The following is an 18,952-nucleotide window of genomic DNA, read 5'->3' on the forward strand; positions in this document are numbered from 1 at the left end:
TTATCAAGGTCACATCTAATGTATTATTTGCTATATCTACCTGACATGCCTTTGTCTTTTTAGTAGCTAACATGATCTCTCCTGATGGAGTGGAAATAGATAGGGCAAAGAGCAAAGGTTCTGACTCTCACATGGTATGCTTTACAAATATGGAGGATATAAACGACTGCGAAGAGCTAGAGTCAAACAAAACTAGAGCATGGTGCCCCAAAATGGGAAGCGTACCTGTCACTGTTGTGCCTAACTTCTCGGCCTCACGCCAAGTGGTAGAAAAATATCTACACTACTGCTGCTGACGACTTGGACCTCCCTAAAACGAGCTTACAGGTTGGCCCCTGGGTTCAGACACGTTCCTCCTTGGGCATTTCTCTAACATATGCCCCTTCTTACCACATCGAAAATAAACCCCAGTGCCGGCTTGGCAACATCCCCATTGACGGCTACCACAAGTAGTACATATTGGTTTATTTTCCTTGATAGTCATAACTTGAGAGCCTTATTGTCCCCACTTAGTGAAACATTAACTGTGTTCTGGTTCCTTTGCTAATGCTCAGGAGCCCTTAGCTCAACCTTCTTTTTCTGACTTGCAGAGGTCCCAATCCCGAGCGACTTACGTCTGACTTGCAGAGGTCCCAATGCCGCAACATACGTCTTGACGTCCAAGGCATGTACCATACCTCGTAATCCGCTCCTCAGACCCTGGATGAACCTCTTTGTCTTCGCTGCCTCGATGGCTACTAGCTCAGGAACAAGACAGGATAGCTTATCAATTTCCTACTCATATTCCTCTACCGACATAGCTCCCTGTTTTAAGTTCAAGAACTCTGTCTGCTTGTTGTACCGGGTGTTGGCTGAAAAATACTTCTCATAAAAATGCTCCTTAAACTACTCCCAGGTTGAAAGTCCCCTATTGGTATCAATCATTTTCTCTGCTGAACGCCACCAAATCTCTGTGTTGCCAGTCAGCATAAAAACTACACATTGGAGCTTGTGCACTTCCGAGCACCTCATAAAATAGAAAATCGTCTCGATCGATGACAACCACATCTCTACTTTAGTGGGATCCCTCAATGATCCATCAAAGGAATGAGGGTCAAACTTCCTGAAATCCCTCAAGTGCTTAGCCTCAAGTGACAGGTCTTGCACGTCTCTATTCTATGATCGGGTCTACTGCAACTGCTCAGGTGGCACCTGTTCCTTTTGAGCTTGGTTCTGGACCGCTGTCCTGCCATCGTATTACGGATCAACTCCTGTAGTCTTTCCATCAGGGAGGGTGCAATGGCTTCAACAATTCTTGCTTCCATTGCCTTCTCATTAGTTGGGTCATAGGTGGATTCGGAGCTATCGGGATAGTCTGGCTACCCTCGACTTCCTTTTCCTGCACCCCTGGAAGGGGAGGATCCTGAACTCATGGATGTTGCACTGTTCTGAACCCTTCCTCTAATAGTCTTTCTTGCTCTAAGTTTAGGTGCCATGTCCTGTCATGAACACACAAATCAACTCTTTATCTCTGGGTCTTTCTTAGAAAAACATGCTACTGAAATATTCCATCACTAATCTCATATATGTACTGAAAACTTTCATTAATAAGACATAACTGGCGATGACAAGGAATCCGTTACTCGGCCACAGGGACTATCTAGACTTACGTAGTAAGTCAGTCTTCAGAACGCAAAACATGGGCTCTGATACCAACTCTAACGACCCGACCCCCTAGGACTCAAGCTAGGCCGTTACTAACGCATGCATGCATGTAAGTTAAAATGACATTCTTTTTATAATGAAATAAATGCTAAATAAATGAGATAACTAAAAAGATTTGCATTAAATTCAAATACTTAAAGTCAAAGGATAGGGTACCCATAAATCATGAAAAGAAACAAAAAAGTCTTAGAAAAAAACTTAAACGGTAGTCTCGAATCTCAAAACTGAAAATGTAAAACATAATAGAAATATTAAAATATGAGTGGAAGCATGTAGACTAGTCCCCGGTGGCTCGATCAAGGATTCCTCTTTTCAGTCGACTGTGCATCTCTAACCTTACCTGAAACAACAACATGAGAAAGGATAAGTATAAAAATACTCAGTAAGTAACCCTACTACTGGGGCCAGGCTAGGCATATATGTCCTCTAGATGCCTACATCTGATGGAACATATATACTCATCTAGTTCTCATGGAACTCATACATGAATGACTGATTTTGATTCTAATGTAGTTAAGTATACCCACTGCCTCTAGTAAGTTCCATAGGACTCACAACCTCTAGTGAATCCCGAAGGAAACCACCATCTCTAATGAATCCCGAAGGAAACATAACATCTCATGTGAGCATTCATATACGTCTCAACATCATGACTCTATAACATACATATACGTCTCAACATCCTCAAATCAAATACATTCTCTTAGAATCAAATATCATCTCATGCTAGCATTCAAGTATCTATATGTGCATTTAATCTTTAGAATCCTCATATGAAAACATACATTGATTATACTATGCTATCAGTTTATCATTCTATCATTCTGTCCTAATATCAATCTATCATGCTAATATACATCTAGTTCCCGACCCATGGGCAGTTTCCAGTAGTAAGGCTACTTACCTCAAATTAAGCCCAAAAATTAGTCCAAGCGAACAAACTCTTTTCTAGCTTCCCACAAACCTTAATTAGATCATAGAACACGAATCAAAAATCATTTTCAACTTTTAAGCCCAAATCCAACCAACCAATCATTCCAAACTTACCAACACGACTTACCCAAAAAATAGGCTAAAATCCAAATCCGTTTTATTAGTTCACCAATGGACTCCAAACTATGCATAAGTCACAATTAAAGATCATATAAACAATTTCTAGCAATAACAATAAACCAAAATGGGTTTCAAAACCTTTGTACTCACTAAAATCCTTCGAAAAAACTTCGAATTTACTGGAAAATGAATTATGACACACCAAAACAACCTTCGACACCGCTGGACAGTATCTCAAAACCTTCAAACCTCCAAATCTAGCATCCAACCATAATGGGTAAATTAAAAATCCAAACTAAAATCAAGTGGGTAACCAAAATTAACCAAAGAAAACAAAAAAAATTCATAAATCTCTTTACCCACTAGATCCCCACCGGTTGTGGAGTTCTCTTTTCCTCTCTCAATTAAGGTCTTTTCCTCACCAAATAGCCAGAGCTCCACACACTCCTAGATTCTCATCCCAGAGAATACAGTGGCAACCTATTGGTGCTGGCAATTTGGGATAAATTAGGGTTTTAAGTTTGTGACTTTTTATGGAGAAGAAGATACGTGAAAAAAAAAAAACGTGCAACAAGGGTAAGTTTCCTCCACCCTATTCTCTTCGTAATTTATTTAGCATGTTGTATTTTGAATTAAATGCATAATATTTTCTCTGTTTAAATTTCATTACGTAAAATCTTAGAAATTGGGACGATTTGCTTCCGCTCAAGGACCCTTAATTGAATCCTTCAACTGTTATCGGACCAAGCGTTTATGGCCCAATTTGTTTTCCCAAATTTTCAGAATATTTTTTACAATGTTGATGGGTTAATCATTCTGTATAATTCATGTGATGAATTTGGTTGAATGTGGTATGCATTAATGGATGTTTTCGGGATTGGGTATATAGATTCATCACTTAATTTACGAATTTTTTTGTAAGTGCCCATGTTTTGGGGCATTAATTTTGTGATAGATATGTATTTTTTGTTGTTGAGTTGTTCATGATGGTTCCTGCCCAATTTCTGGAGAAATGAGGTGAAAAACGGTGGAGTTTCGAAGTAGTTCGAAAGTATACAATGGGCAACTGTACAGTAGCGTTGTGGTGCTATGATGCGACACTGAGATGAGTTTTCACACGATTCAACTTCAATTCAGCTCTGGTTCACGCATGGTTCGAGGTCTGCTGGCCCGATTCAGTTCGTGGGTTCTTTGGTTCGATGGTTTTGAGTTCATCTGGATCGGTTCTTGGTCTGATTTGAGTGGTTCAAGACCCAATTCACCTATTTTTAATCAGATGCACATTATTTTGTAAAAGTTAGATTTAAATTTTCTTTTAGGTGTCCAATCTAGGTTCGTTAGTTGCTTTTATATTACATGTGGTGTATGGTTTATTTTATTATTATATGCCATATAGTATGTCATATAGTATAAAATCCCACCATATGTTATGCATTTATTTTCATGCATCATTTATATTATAAGTGTTATAATATATGTGTATGCATGATTTAATTAATACAGCATCTTCATGTATCATATAGTATAACTATTATAATATATGCATGCATGTATTAATAGCTTATCCATGCATCATTTATGTTGTACTTGTTATAATATATGGTTCAATGAATGTATGGATGTATGCTAGAGTATGTTTCATTACCTTATTATATAAATGTTATATGTGTTAGTAATGAAATAAATTTGCATGAAGCATGACAATATCTTAGATAATTTATAAATGTTATTATTTACTAAAGTATGTCATAGTATGCAATTTATGTTTTAATTTGTTTCATTTGTTTATAACGGTTATAACTAGATGAAATTATAAATTAAAATTGATAATTTAGAATTGCATGCAAACCTTAAGTTAGAATCATCTTTTAAAATTGTTTTAAAACATGATTCAGATAGACCTAAGATCACGTTTCTAATAAGATTTAGAAATTTAGTTTAATCTTTTATTTGGTCTAATAAGATCAAATTGATTCTTAATAAAAGATTAACTTTATAATAAATATATCTATAAGGGACCTTTTATCTAAGGCTACTTCTGTCTAAGCTAGGGTATTTAAGTTGACGGAAACATAACACCCCTACCTAGGAACTTACATGGAATGGTGAATTAGATAGATTTGTTACAAGCATGCAAGTTTGATTATAGTTTGTTAAAGAGTTTAACATACCTTAATCAAAATTATTTAACTATCCAAAGCGAGTGTTGTTTTTTAGCAAATTAAACAATCACTTAGTTAAAATCAGTAGTCGGAATTTCCTAAGTTAATTAACCCTAGGTTACCTCAATGGGAGGAAAATGGGGTATTCACTTTTTTTTCTTCACGTATCTCCTTTAAAATTCATATCGTGAGATCTATATTCGGCCTCGAGGAACCTTGAGTGTCCCCCTATTGATGAAATTTATATAGATCAATATCAAGATCAATGGAGAGAGTGATTATAGTAAATGGGAGTGGAACGTGTGACAACACATCATCCGGTCTCTCTCATTAGTTTGAAGTAAAGTTTCATGCATGGCTTCGTGGCACCTTGAAGGTCCCCTTATAGGTTGGTATTTTTTCATGACGTTTTATTCAAACTCTAGCAATGGATAGTGTTACCTTAGTTTCACGTCCCAGTCGGGTTTTCCCTACGATTGGCTCATTGGGGCGGAACTCTATAAACTAAAATGAGGGGTTACACTTATAAGAATTGTTAATTGAGTTCAGCAAATTCTGTACCAAACGATGGTGACTAATAGTGATAGTAACAAGGAGTTTTTCTGTCTATTAGTTAAAATTGTCTCATTTAAAATTTTGGACAAAATTTTGGACCCTAAATCTCCTATGGTCCTATAGTTTGTAACTGTATTGTATAAATATTTTATTTATGTAATAAAATATATGATGTTTCATTTCAAAATTAGTTTCATTTACCATAAACCAATAAACTAACATCCAAGGTTATCTTGTAGATTAAACATGTACGTAGAGACATATGGGTGGATCATGTTTAAAAGATAACCTAAATAGTCTATAGTAGATGGATAAGGCTGGATACCTTATCCTGGTGACAATACGAGTATAACCCATTTTGTAGATGTTACAATTGTTGTAAAGTGCTACAAATGATCTGATCTTGATCATTCATATGGAGACATGTGAGCGAGGATATTCTAAACAAATGAGTTTGTATAAGACTAAAACATGAAATGTTTAATCTTATTATATAACGTCGTTCATAATAGAGACTTACATTTTACCAGGATGACCATAGGTAACATGACTTGAATCTTGAGTGAGTTGTGAACTCCTGCTTATGAGGGCAGTCCTTTGATTTGAATGGGTGAGAGTGGCTAGATTGCCGACTCAATGAGCCTACCATTTTGGAGATTTATCTTATTGGGGAGCTCGAAACACCCTAGTTGGGGCAAATAAATAAATTTCTCCTTTAAGGGCTAATTTCGAAGCTTAAACAATGTGGCGCCACACTCTTGAAGGAAATCGAAACTCGAGATTTCCATGAGCAGTGACAAGACTATTCAAAATTACAATCATAAATTAACATAACATTTACAGTCGACTTCAAACAAATGGTTATACAATTACAATCCAGAAATTACAGCATGAACAATACAAATAAACAGAGATCAAACTTTACGCACATATGAGGATGCATCTCCACACTCCGTTGCGTGATTCTGATCGAACAACAGCAACCATGAATGCTTGATCTACACGACCGTAACACAGTAATGAACACTGCACGAACACTTCGCGCTCGTACTCAACGATCTCCTCAGTCACAATCTCCTCCGCAACAGCGAACGACTTCCACAGCACCACGAACGGCCTCCAGACAACCTCGATGGTGTCAAGTTAGTCTGACACCACCAACAAGTCGACCTTGATATTCTTAGTGTGAGAATCCAGAGGGTGGGCTCCGTTTGGACTTAGATGAGGCAGACGAACGGAGGAAACAACGATCACGTACACGACTAGGAAAATGGGAGATGGCTGAGACCTATCGTATAGATCGATGCCCAATCGTTTAGATAAAGCTATGTGATCGTCTAGCAAAAATTATGCAATCGATTAGCTCGGTTTATCGCCTACAACCACTATACGATTGTTTACCTTGGGCCAGTGATCGTCTAGCAAAGCTATGAAATCGTTTAGTAAACACTGCACGATCATTTAGTTCACTCCTGTACGATCATTTAGCTCGTCCAACCGTCGTTTAGTAAATCCAAATTTACTTGACGACTTCATGAGTTTCATTTTCGCGAGAGAAAACTCAAAAAGCTTTTCAAATGTTTGTAAAAACTTATTTTCACAATAGAAAACTCAAAATCCTCCACTAGATGTATCTTATACATCATACTGATTATATCATATATAATCAAAATACCTATTGTCAATTTGAACATTTCAAATCAACACCAAGAACTGATCCTCAACAGAATCCAAGCTACCAAGGGGACCTCATGGACCTGTAGCTCCGAAGCTTCAACGGTATATGAATAACTGACTAAACTCTTTAGTCATGGGATCCACCATCTGTTAACTGCCAGGCACTCCACTAAAAACCGACAATTAAAATCTTCTTACTACAGATATATTATGTGTCCATCTTAACCAATCAGCAGTGCGACAACCCTTCAAGATCGCTCATAAGTACAGCTGGGCCAATAATCATTATGCCCCTGTAGTTACATTTGTCTCCTTAAGTACCACTGATCCCTCTAATGAACATAAGTCATAGTCCTACTATGACTGGGTCTTCTCTTCCAAAGAGAAGTGGCCACTATATTGAAGTCCCAGAATTAGCCCTTAAGGGAGCAATCTCTCTATTTATCCCTGTTTCGGGAAAGGAGTGAATTCCATTTTGTGGATTGAGTTTTCAGCTCCCAGATTAAACAAGTTCCCAAAAAGGTAGGCACGTTGAGTTGGCAATCTGGCCACTCTCACCCATACTAATCAAATGACCACCCTCAAAGGCAAGAGTTCTCAAAACACTCAGGATTGAGATCGTGTCACCTATGGTCGTTTAGGTGAGATGCAAGTCTCTAGTATCAACGGCGTTATATACAGAGTCTAGTCATCTCGTGGTCCAGGTCTTATACAAACTCTTTGTATAGGGCACCCTCGCTCTACGTCTCCATATGAATGGTCAGGATCTACCATCTATAGTAGTTTACAACAGTTGCAGACCTCTACAAAGTAGGTCATACCCGTAGTGTCACCAAGATCAAGTATCCCACCTTAATCCTTATATTATAAACCGATTTAGGTTATCACTTAAGGCATGATCCACTTGTATATCGCATATACATGCTTAAATTCACATAAAATAACCAAGGAGCTTTGTTTATTGGATATGAGTAAATGCCAGAATTAAATAACACTTATTTTATTCATTGAACAATGTGTATCTTTACAAAACAACAAGATTCCGGGAGAATTAGGACACTAATCCCAACAACCTTTTCCTGGTTGGAGAGGGATTTGGTCATAGTTGGACTATGATTTATTGTTCATTATAGGGATCAAAGATACTTAAGGAATTAGATATAACTACAAATGCAAAATGGTAATTTCTGGCCCGCTGTACTTACGAGCAATTTGTTGTACTATAGATTGATTATATGTAGTACGAAGAGTGCAGCTAACGGTCTTTAGTGGAGTGTGTTGGAATGAAAATACATGCAGTGAAAGAAAACAGGATAATTACGCATTCTAACTCCTTGATTTTGGCATCAAAATAAGCATATTCACAAATAACTAAGAGGGTTTCAACACATACCTTTGAAGAACCTCTTGAATCTTGATCTTTAGTTGCAATCTCCTTTTCCTTTGATTTGGGAACAACCACAACGTCTTCCCTACTATTCTCTTGGAGCCTTAGATTGAGTTGTGGGACTTAAAACAAGCTTGAATTAGGGAAAAATAGAGATGAGGTCACTGATTTACCGAGGTTGAAGACTTCTTCAACCTCAAGAATTTCTCAGCAAATTCAATCCATTGCATGGGAGTCTTCCAGCTGAAGCTTATGCAATATATTCTGGAATATCATGCATCCAATTGCATCAAATTCTTCCAGCTTCAACTCTAAATTTTGGTAGTGAGAAATGAATAAGGTTCTTGGTTAGAAAGTGGAGAAATCCAACATTTGGATTTTCCAATTTTTTTTCCTTCTTTTCCATTTTAGTTTTGACTTTCAAAATTAAAAACTTTTCCAATTCTAGTTCTTTAATTAAAATTGAGATTTTATTAATTTTATAAAAATCAATTCAATAATTAAATTTTCTAATAAAATTAATAATAAATAATTTAATTAATTCTAATTAATTTAATATCAAATATTAAATTAATTTATCACCAATTCCATGAAATTAATAATTAAATCATATTTAAATATTAATCGATTCTCTAATTTCGTTTAATTCTCAAATTAAACATGTAATTTTATCACATATAATTACTAATTCCCTTAATTCAAATTTGAACATTTCAAATCAACTTATCACGCTATTCTAAGGTTTATCCCTTTGTGAGCAGTAGAAGAACCTAATGGACCTATAACTCCAACGATCTGAGATTAATTGGCTCTTTACACCGAATTAACCCCCATTCATTAATTACCGAATCACTCCACTAAAGCCCAAAGTTGCATTCCCCTCACTGTATATATATTGTGTCCACTCGATATAACTATGATTAGTAAGTTAACCCTTCGCAGATTGTTCGTAATAGGGTCAAAAAGCTGTTTTACTCCCGAGATTACATCTGGTTCCTTAAGCCACACCGATCCTCTAATGAACAATTGGTTTGTGATCTGATTATCAAATTGAGTCCCTCTTGGGCCAATGAGAGGGTGGGGCCCTTTATTCAAGACCCGGAGTCAACACTTAAGGGAACAACCTATTTACTATCCCTGAAAGTGGGTATGAGTGAATTCCATCTTGCACCCTATGTCGCCAACTATCTACCCGGTCTTACCCCTGATATGGGAGGCTTATTGAGCTGGCGCTATTAAGCCAACCCCCACCTATGAAAATCTAAGGATAATCTCGAATAAACAGGAGTTCATAGTTAGCTCAGGATTAAGGTTAAGTTACCTAGGTCATTGTAGTGAAATAGTCAGTATCAAACAGTGAACAACATTATAAAGTAAGAGTGACTTATTTCTTGGTTTGATCTTGTGCAAACTCATTGCACATGATGCCCCCACTCCTCATGTCACTACATGTACGAATCAGGATCACTTCGCCTGTAGCACTTTACAACTTATTGTAACAACTACAGAGTGAACCGCATCTGATAGTGTTACTAGAATAAGGCACCCAACCTTATTCATACACTATAGAATATTTAGATTATTTCTAAAACGAAATAAGCAATTCATATATTCAATACAACTCTATTGAATCAAATTTCAATAACAACTTTATTGAATTTATCGGAATAAGTTTATGGTTTACAAACCAAACCATGAGTTTTAGGCCATAAAACCTAACAGAGTGCCCGTCAGTTAAAATTTTGGTGAATAATTTAATTAAATAGTTTAATTAATTATTCAAGTACCGTTGAAGCTTCAAGCTACAGGTCCATAAGGATCCCTCGATAGCTCAACAAGATTTAGTGAGAATCAATTTTGGATTAATTTGAATTGTTCAAATTAATTGAGGAAATTATTTAATTATATGTCATATAATTAATGCTAACTACCTTATCATATAATATATATATATATATATATATAAAAGGTATTTATCATATGAATATATATATAGTAAATTATTTATTAAATTAATTAATTAATTAAATTAATTTTTTTTTTTATAATTTTTTTGAGGGATTTGTAACTTCCTTTCCACTCTTGTCTCTCCATCACATTAGTGAAAGATAGGGGTTGAGGGGTTATCACATCGATCATCTTCTTTATCGTATTTGAGGGTTACAAAAAAGTTCTGTATGTTTAATAATTTTTTTTTCCTCACTCAATCATCTTCCTCTCTCAATTAAGGTCTTTCCCTTACTAAATAGCAAGAGCCCCACACACTCTTGGATTATCATCTCAGAGAATACAGTGGCAACCTATTGGTAGTGGTTGTTGGGGATAAATTAAAATTTCAAGTTCATGACTTTTTCTAGAAAAGAGGATACGGGAAGAAAACGTGCATCAAGGGTAAGTTTCCTCTTCCCTATTCTCTTCGTAATTTATTTAGCATGTTGTATTTTGAATTAAATGCATAATACTTTTTCTATTATGTATGCAGTAAAAATTCATTCGGTAAAATCTTGGGAATTGGGACGATCCGCTTCCGCTCAAGGACCCTTAATTAGATCCTTCATGTATAACCACAGAACGAGATAGGTAGAGAAGCATAGCTCATCATAGAGCGAACCATATCCAACAGAGTTCTATTTCTCCTTTTTGATACACCGTTCTGTTGAAGTATACCAGGTGTTGAGAGCTGAGATGTTATTCCATGTTCTATCATATAGTTATAGAATTCAATATTCATGTACTCTCCACCTCGATCTTGTCGAAGTGTTTTAATCTTTTTACCTAACAAATTTCCAACTTCAGCCTTATACTCCTTGAACTTTTCAAGCGTATCATACTTATGTTGCATTAGGTGAGCATGCCCATATCTTGAATAATCGTTCGTAAAAGTGAGAAAATCTTCAAACTCTCCTCTGGCTTTTACACTCAGTGGACCACAAAGGTCTGAGTGTATAAACTCTAAGAGTTCTTTGGCTCTATAACCTTTTTCAGTAAAATGTCGTTTTGTCATTTTTCCTTCTAGACAAGATTTACATATAGGTAAAGAATTTTCTTCTAACTCGTTTATGTAACACCCCGAATTTTCACTTTTTATATGATTTCAGTAATTTTGTTATTGGAGGGAATTTTTTGGAATTTTAAATTTGAAGTATAAATGCGAGGATTTAAGTGTTGTCATGGAATTTATTCAAAAAATTATTCAATTTGAAAAGTTATGGCATGAATTAATTATTTTTGGAAAAAGGAAGGGAATTAAATAGTATAAAGTGGGTTAAGGAAAGGATCTAATTAGAGTTATACTATTTTCATTTTATAATTATTATTATCATTATTATTATTACTATTATTATTAGTATATATTTTTTTTAAATAAAAAGGACCCCTCTCACCTTCTCCCTCACTCACGCGAGCCCCCCCTTCGTTTTCTTCTTCCTTACCGCACACCCAGCCGCCACACCCCCAGTCATCGTGCACCTTCAACCGACCACCGTTCGTCGACCTCGAAGCGTCGCACGTCCACTTTCAACCGGTCGCACCACTGGATTCAGCCCCTGCGTGCCACCAGTCGTCCAGTCATCGACCTCCCTTCAACTGCGTTGCTCGCCATTCGTGGGTTTCGACCGACCAGATCCCGCCAGTCAGCCCATGTCGCTCGCTGTCGCATTGTCCCTTTCAGCCGTTCATTCCGTACGCGAGCAACCAGAAGCTCTCCAGCCGCTGCCGTGAGCCTCCGTCCAGCCAGGCCGCTCGTCCAATTTCCCTCTAGCCGTGCGTCCGCCACCCCAGCCTCACCACTGCCGGTCGCCATCGTCCCTGCCGCGTCGGATTCGCTTTGGTCTTATTCGGAATCTTGGATTAAGGGTAAGTGTAAATTGTTTTGATTGGATTCCTTGAGGATTTTGAGCAGTCACTAGAGTTTGGCCTTGAATTGTTGGTACACGTCATGTTTTGGATGTAAGGCAAAATTTTAGGTTGCTGAAGTTGTTGTCCATCCGAGTAAAGGGGTAGTCGATGAATCTTGGTGAAGAGTAAGGCTCTAAACTTATGTGGGTTGTTAAACATGTTGTATGTTTATGAATTTCTCGATTTAAGTTTTACTGAACCATGGACTGCGGCCTAAAATAATTTGCCATGATGTTGGGTGTTAGGTTTGGATCTTAAGGTGTCCTGGTGTCTTTGTTTTTGGTGATTTAAGTTTGATCCTGTGGGCTTTCGGTTTCGTTGGACAAGGAAGAGGTTGAGCTTGCTAGTTTCTGGAGTTTGCGAGTAAAGGTAAGTAATCTTACTACTGGAATCGCTTTTGTGCCAGACAATACACTGGAGATTTAACATTGAGGATCCTAGCAGTTTTTCTTTGAATAATTTTGAGGTTGGATGGACTGCTTATGAAAGATATATGAGCATGTGGTAAAATATCGGAATATGATTATGTATGAACTTAATTTGGATTTTTATGAGTTATATTAAATGATGATTGAACATGACTCTTAAATTTTGTGTTAAGTAGCACTGCTATTGGAGTGCCTTAAAGTTAAATGAGCATTAGACATTTGTTGACCTATATAGTTATGCAATTTATTATGAGAATGTGTGGACTGTATGATATATTACGAAATCCCGAATACTGCATTGTTTACATGATTTAATGCATGAAAGTGATGTGCTACAGTTGATTCATTTAAAACTAGAATAAATATGTATCTTGAGGTTAATTAACATGAGGTTGATGATGAGGAGATTTTAGAGGATTTATGATTAGATGAATGTTATATGTAATATGAAGTTAGATAAAATCTCCTTTCTTTTCCAGACTATGTGACTGCATGAAAGTGGTGCACGTCCAAGGACCTAGTACATGAAAGAGATATACTAGGGCTGGTGTGTATGAAGGTGATACATACCTAGAAGGTACTAGGATGTACGAAAGAGGTACATACCCAGTGGGTTATGTGTATACAAAAGAAGTGTATGCCTAACCATGTGTACGAAAGAGGTACACACTCAGTGGGTTATGTGTATACGAAAGAAGTGTATGCCTAACCATGTGTACGAAAGAGGTACACATCCCTACATTTATAGAGAGGATCTGGGGTGTACGAAAGAGGTACATACTCAGTGGATTATGTGTATACAAAAGAGGTTATACATAATTAGATGTACGAAAGAGGTACATACTTAGTAGGTTAGGTGTATACGAAAGAGGTGTATACTTAACTAGGTGTACGAAAGAGGTACACCTTCAGTGGGTTATGTGTATACGAAAGAGGTGTATACGTAACTATGTGTATGAAAGAGGTACACATTAAGTGGGTTATGTGTATACGGAAGAGGTGTATGCATCACCATACGTATGTAAGAGATTGTGTTTCCTTCGGGATTCACCAGAGGTTGTGGGTCCTACGGGACTTACTAAAGGTAGTGGACATATTCAATTACCTTAAGGTAGAAATAAGTTTTTCATGTATATATGTGTTCCATGAGGACTAGAATAGTTTATATGTTCCACTAGGAGTAGGCATCTAGAGGACATAGACGCCTAGCCTGACCCCAGTAGTGGGGTTACTTACTGAGTATTTCGTACTCATTCTTTCTTATGTTGATGTTTCAGGTAAGGGTAGAGATGCACCGGCGATGGCGCAGCGAAATTCATGATCGAGCCACTGGGACTAGTTTTTACGCTTCCGCATCACGAAATTTAGAATCCTTATTCTACCCTTAATTTCTAGTTTTACTGTTTGAAACTTATTATGAAGGATTGTTACTTTTATATTTTAATAGTCTTTACGAATTATAGGTACCCTATTATTTTTTTTAATAATTGCATTTAATAAATGTCCTTTGAACTTCTCTTGTTTTAATCAACATTTATTTCAAATAACTGAGCGTCGTTTTAAATTCTTTGCATGCATTCATTTTAGTAACGACCTTACCTAAGTCCTAGAGGGTTGGGTCGTTACAGTTTAGAAGTCCATTCTTAACCAACCTCTCAATCCTATTGAGATTAATGTGACCTAGTCTTAAATGCAAAAGATGAGCATTATCTTAAGGAGAAAAATTTATTTTCTTAGTTTTAGTGGTTGCAGTGTTGAACATTTCAATATTGTGGAGCATTTTAGATACTAATGACCTTAGTATATATAAGTTGCTTTCATTTGTTGTAGAACAAAAATCAATACCATTTTTCGAGAAAAACGCTTTATCCCGAGTGAAAGATGAAACTGAAATCAAGTTCCTTTTAAAATTAGGAACATAGTAAACATTGTCTAACAACATAAAACTTTGATTCAAAAAATAACTTCGAACTCCCAACTGCAACTGTCGAGACAATCACCCCTGTTCCAACCCGTAGAGTCATCTCTCCTGCTGTCAGTTGTTTCCAAGGACTAGTTTCCTACAAAGAAGTGCAAACGTGGTTAGTGTCTCCTGAATCAAGTATCCAGGTATGGCTATCATTTTCTACCAAATATGTTTCCAGAACAAGTAAATCATATTTATCTTTTTTCTCCTTCTTTTTCTCAATTAAATATTTTGGTTAATTCCTTTACCAATGCCTATCTTGGTTGCAAGGGTAATATGTTCCTTTTTCAACCTTGACCTTCTTGCCCTTTGGGGCAGCAACACAGTGGTGATTTTATTCCCTTTTCCACCCTTCTTTTTTTTCCACCTTTCTTCTTTTTCCACTTCTTCACACCAGATGAAGAGAGAGGCACAAATTTAGTTTTAGAGGTCAAACCTTTGATGAACTTTTTCTTGTTGGAAAAGGCTGAAAGAACTGGTCAAGCTTCGCAACAGAAGGGGGATCGTCCCATTTTTCATTTCTTTTTCCTCAGAATCCTAACTTTACAGAACAAGAAAAAGAAATATTATGCATTAAAAGAAACTTACAACATGATTAATTCAATAAGGAAGGAGGAGAAAATGGGACTTACTCTTGAAGCCCAATAATTCTTCATGTAATCCCTCAATTCAATCGCAAACTCCTCGAAGAGGACACCATCAAACGATGCCTTCTATATTCTCTTGGAATTAAAAATTCAGTAGGAGTAGTGGGCTTTGCTTCTTTTGGAAGAGAGATAAAATTGAGATGATTTTTGTGTGTTCTCTGGGAGTTGTTCAAAGAATTCTCTAACCTTCTAAGATTAGGGAAGAAGACGAAAAATCATAAAATTGAATAGCCCCACACCACACATGATTGATGAAGAGAAAATTAAGGGGAGGGAGGGAGTTAACTCCATCCCTTTAATTTAAAATTAAATTAAAAAGAAAATAATTTTAATTTAATTAATAATTATCTGTATAAAATAACTAACTTACAATATAACCTATAGTTTTAATTTCTCTCAACAATGCATGATATAGAATATAAATCACATTTATACTAAATTCAATTATATGAATCTCATCCATATAATTAATATTTGAATCATATTCAAATATTTAATTCCTCTCTACCATTTATAGTGTTTAACATAAATCATATTTATATTAAATTTAAATATATAAAATTCATATATATAATTAGTATTTAAATCATATTCAAATATTTAATTCCCCTCAAAGTAAATTTTATGTTATAATGTATCGAATAAATTATATTAATTATATCACATATAATTAATTCCCTCGATTAATTTGAAGGAATCCAAAATTAATTCTCAATAATTCCCGTTGAGCTACACAGTGGATCTGTTGGACCTATAGATTGAAGCTCCAATAGTACTTGGATAGTTAATTAAACTCTTTAATTAAATTACCCAACATCAATTAACTATCATCACTCCATTAAAAACCAACAGCTGCAGTCATCACACTACATATATATTTCTGTGTCCATTAAATATAACCAGTCAACAACGCGATAACTCTTCATAAATTATTCGTATGTATAGCTGGGCCAAAATTACTGCTTTTTCCCTATACATACATCTAACTCCTTAAGTATCACTGATCCCTCTAATAAACAATAAGTCATAGTCTAACTATGACCAAATCCTTCTTAGGCCAAAAAAGGGTGTGGCCATATTATTCAAGCTCCAGAATCAGCTCCTTAAGTAAGCAATTTATCTACTTACCCCCGACATCAGGGAAGGAATGAATTACATCTTGTATAATTGTGTTCCCAGCTCCCCAATCAAACGAATCCCCAAAATGGTATGCATATTGAATTTGCGAATTGGCTACTCTCACCTACACAAATCAAAGGATTTCCTTCATATGTAGAAGTTCACAACTTACTTAAGATTTAAGTCATGTCACTTATGGTCATCTCTACTATTAATGACATTATATAATGAGACTAATCATTTCATGGTCTGTTCTTATAAAAACTCTTTGTATAGGATACCCCAAGCTCACATGTCTCCACATGATTTAAAAATAATAATAATAAATTCAATGGAACACTACCCACCGATGTAGACTGATTGGTTACCACACGATCGATGCGACCAGATGATCGGATGAAAATCCACTACCGACGCTACCTACTAAATCTGTACAGCCAAAGGATGAGGGAAGCTTTTTGTGGAAGGAGAGAGGGAGGATTTTGGAATGAAGAATTTTTGTGTGAAAGAAGAGAGAAGAAAGCTTGTGGGTTTGATGAAGAGAGAATTAAATTTACTAAAAAGAAAAAAGAATGGGTACATCTAATGTCGGTTTTAAACCGACATTGTAGCTTCATCGTAAATCGACATTAAATATCCGCTTTTTAAAAAATGACATTGTACATTTGTGTTTAGTTTTTTCCAACCGACATCATAGGTCGAATTTCTTGTAGTGACAAAAACAAAAAACTAAATGGTTACCAAACGGACCTTAATTTTCAAAACTTGACTTTGTTTTTTAAACAATTTGTAAAAAAGTAGATAACAAATGAAGAAATTTGAAGATGGAAATAGTGTCTATATACTTAATTTTAAAAAAAAAAAATCCAAAAACCAAATAGATACCAAACGAGGTCTTATTTTTAAAATTTGGCTTGATTTCTAAAAATATAGATAAAAAGTAGATAACAAAACAAGAAACGTAGAGGTAGAAGGGGTGTTTGTAGACTTAATTTTAAAAAAATAAAAATAAAAAATTAAATGGTTACTAAACGAAGTCTTAATTTTCAAAAAAAAAAAAAAAAAATGAGAAACTAGATAGTTACCAAGCAAAACCTTATAGTTTTTTCAATTTATGATTATTATTTTTTAAATTGTGGTTATTTTCTCATAATTTCTTAATTATGGTTTTCAACTCTCTTAGATAATCATTTGAATTCTTAGCCCCTTTTTTAAAAAAACAAATTTTTACAAATTACCTTTCTTTTTTCTTTTTGATTTTACAAAATTTGGCTTTAATTTTTAACACATCATAAAATGTGGTCAACTATTATTGAAGTATGATTGGTTGATTTTATTGGAGGCAAAACTTGAGCAATATATTTTGAAACATATATTGTATTATGTCAAACATCACGTTTCGTGTCGACAAGGATTTTGGTAAAATATATTTTTTTCTTATTTGCTAATATGTGTAGGGCAGTTTTGTTGGCTTGCTTTCCTATTCTTGCTAACAATATTTTCTCCTTCCTTGAAAATCTTCTCAAGAGTAAGTTATATATACTATGGTCTTATTTAGTTTTTTAGGGTTAACCCATTTGAATGTGAAAAGAGTATGTGCAAAGGGTTTAAGAGATAATTCAAGAAAAATATCCATATGCTCTTTTTGTAATTTTTGTGTTCCTCATTGTTGAGGATGTTGTCTATAATCATTTGACTATGTTGTTTTTTTTTACGATTGTAAATCATTTTGAGTGAAAGTGAGGGGGGAGCTTAGAGTTTGGAAGAACCTAAGTACACTGTATATATTGAAGGGATCTCATAGTAAGTTTGGAGAAATTTACTCGTGAAGGTGAGGGGAGCTCACACTTAGGGGGAACCTAAGTACGTTGTATTACAGAGATCTCTTACAAAACTTTAAGAAGTTTTTATTATGGAAGTGAGGGAGACAAATTTCGGGGGTCTAAGTTGAAACTAAAAAGTAGGTTTTAAGTTAGTCACTTAAGAGGGAGTCTATTAGATAAGTACTTTATTGAAATAGCTTAACTTTTTATATAGTGAAGTTTTTTCTTTTTTATCAAGCATACAACCTGCTCAAAGTAGGCGATATTGTACCGAATTGTGTTACCAATTTATGTGTTTTTCTATCTCTGCTGTTATTATTTGATATTAACACTACAAGAATTTTTACCTGTTCTAATATTTTTTCCCCGATGCATCTATTTTCATTGGCATATACGTATTTATCCCACTGAAAATTTAATGTGTCGGCCAAAATAGAGCAACATGGACATTTTTCAAAAAAAAAATTATGCTACCCAACGAAATATGCGTTGGAAAAAATTATTAAAAAACCCACACTTTTCTTTTCCCCACCC

This window comes from Benincasa hispida, chromosome 12, assembly GCF_027475165.1.
Source record: "Benincasa hispida cultivar pf3 chromosome 12, pf3_genome.v1.1, whole genome shotgun sequence".
In the NCBI taxonomy this organism is placed as follows: Eukaryota; Viridiplantae; Streptophyta; class Magnoliopsida; order Cucurbitales; family Cucurbitaceae; genus Benincasa; species Benincasa hispida.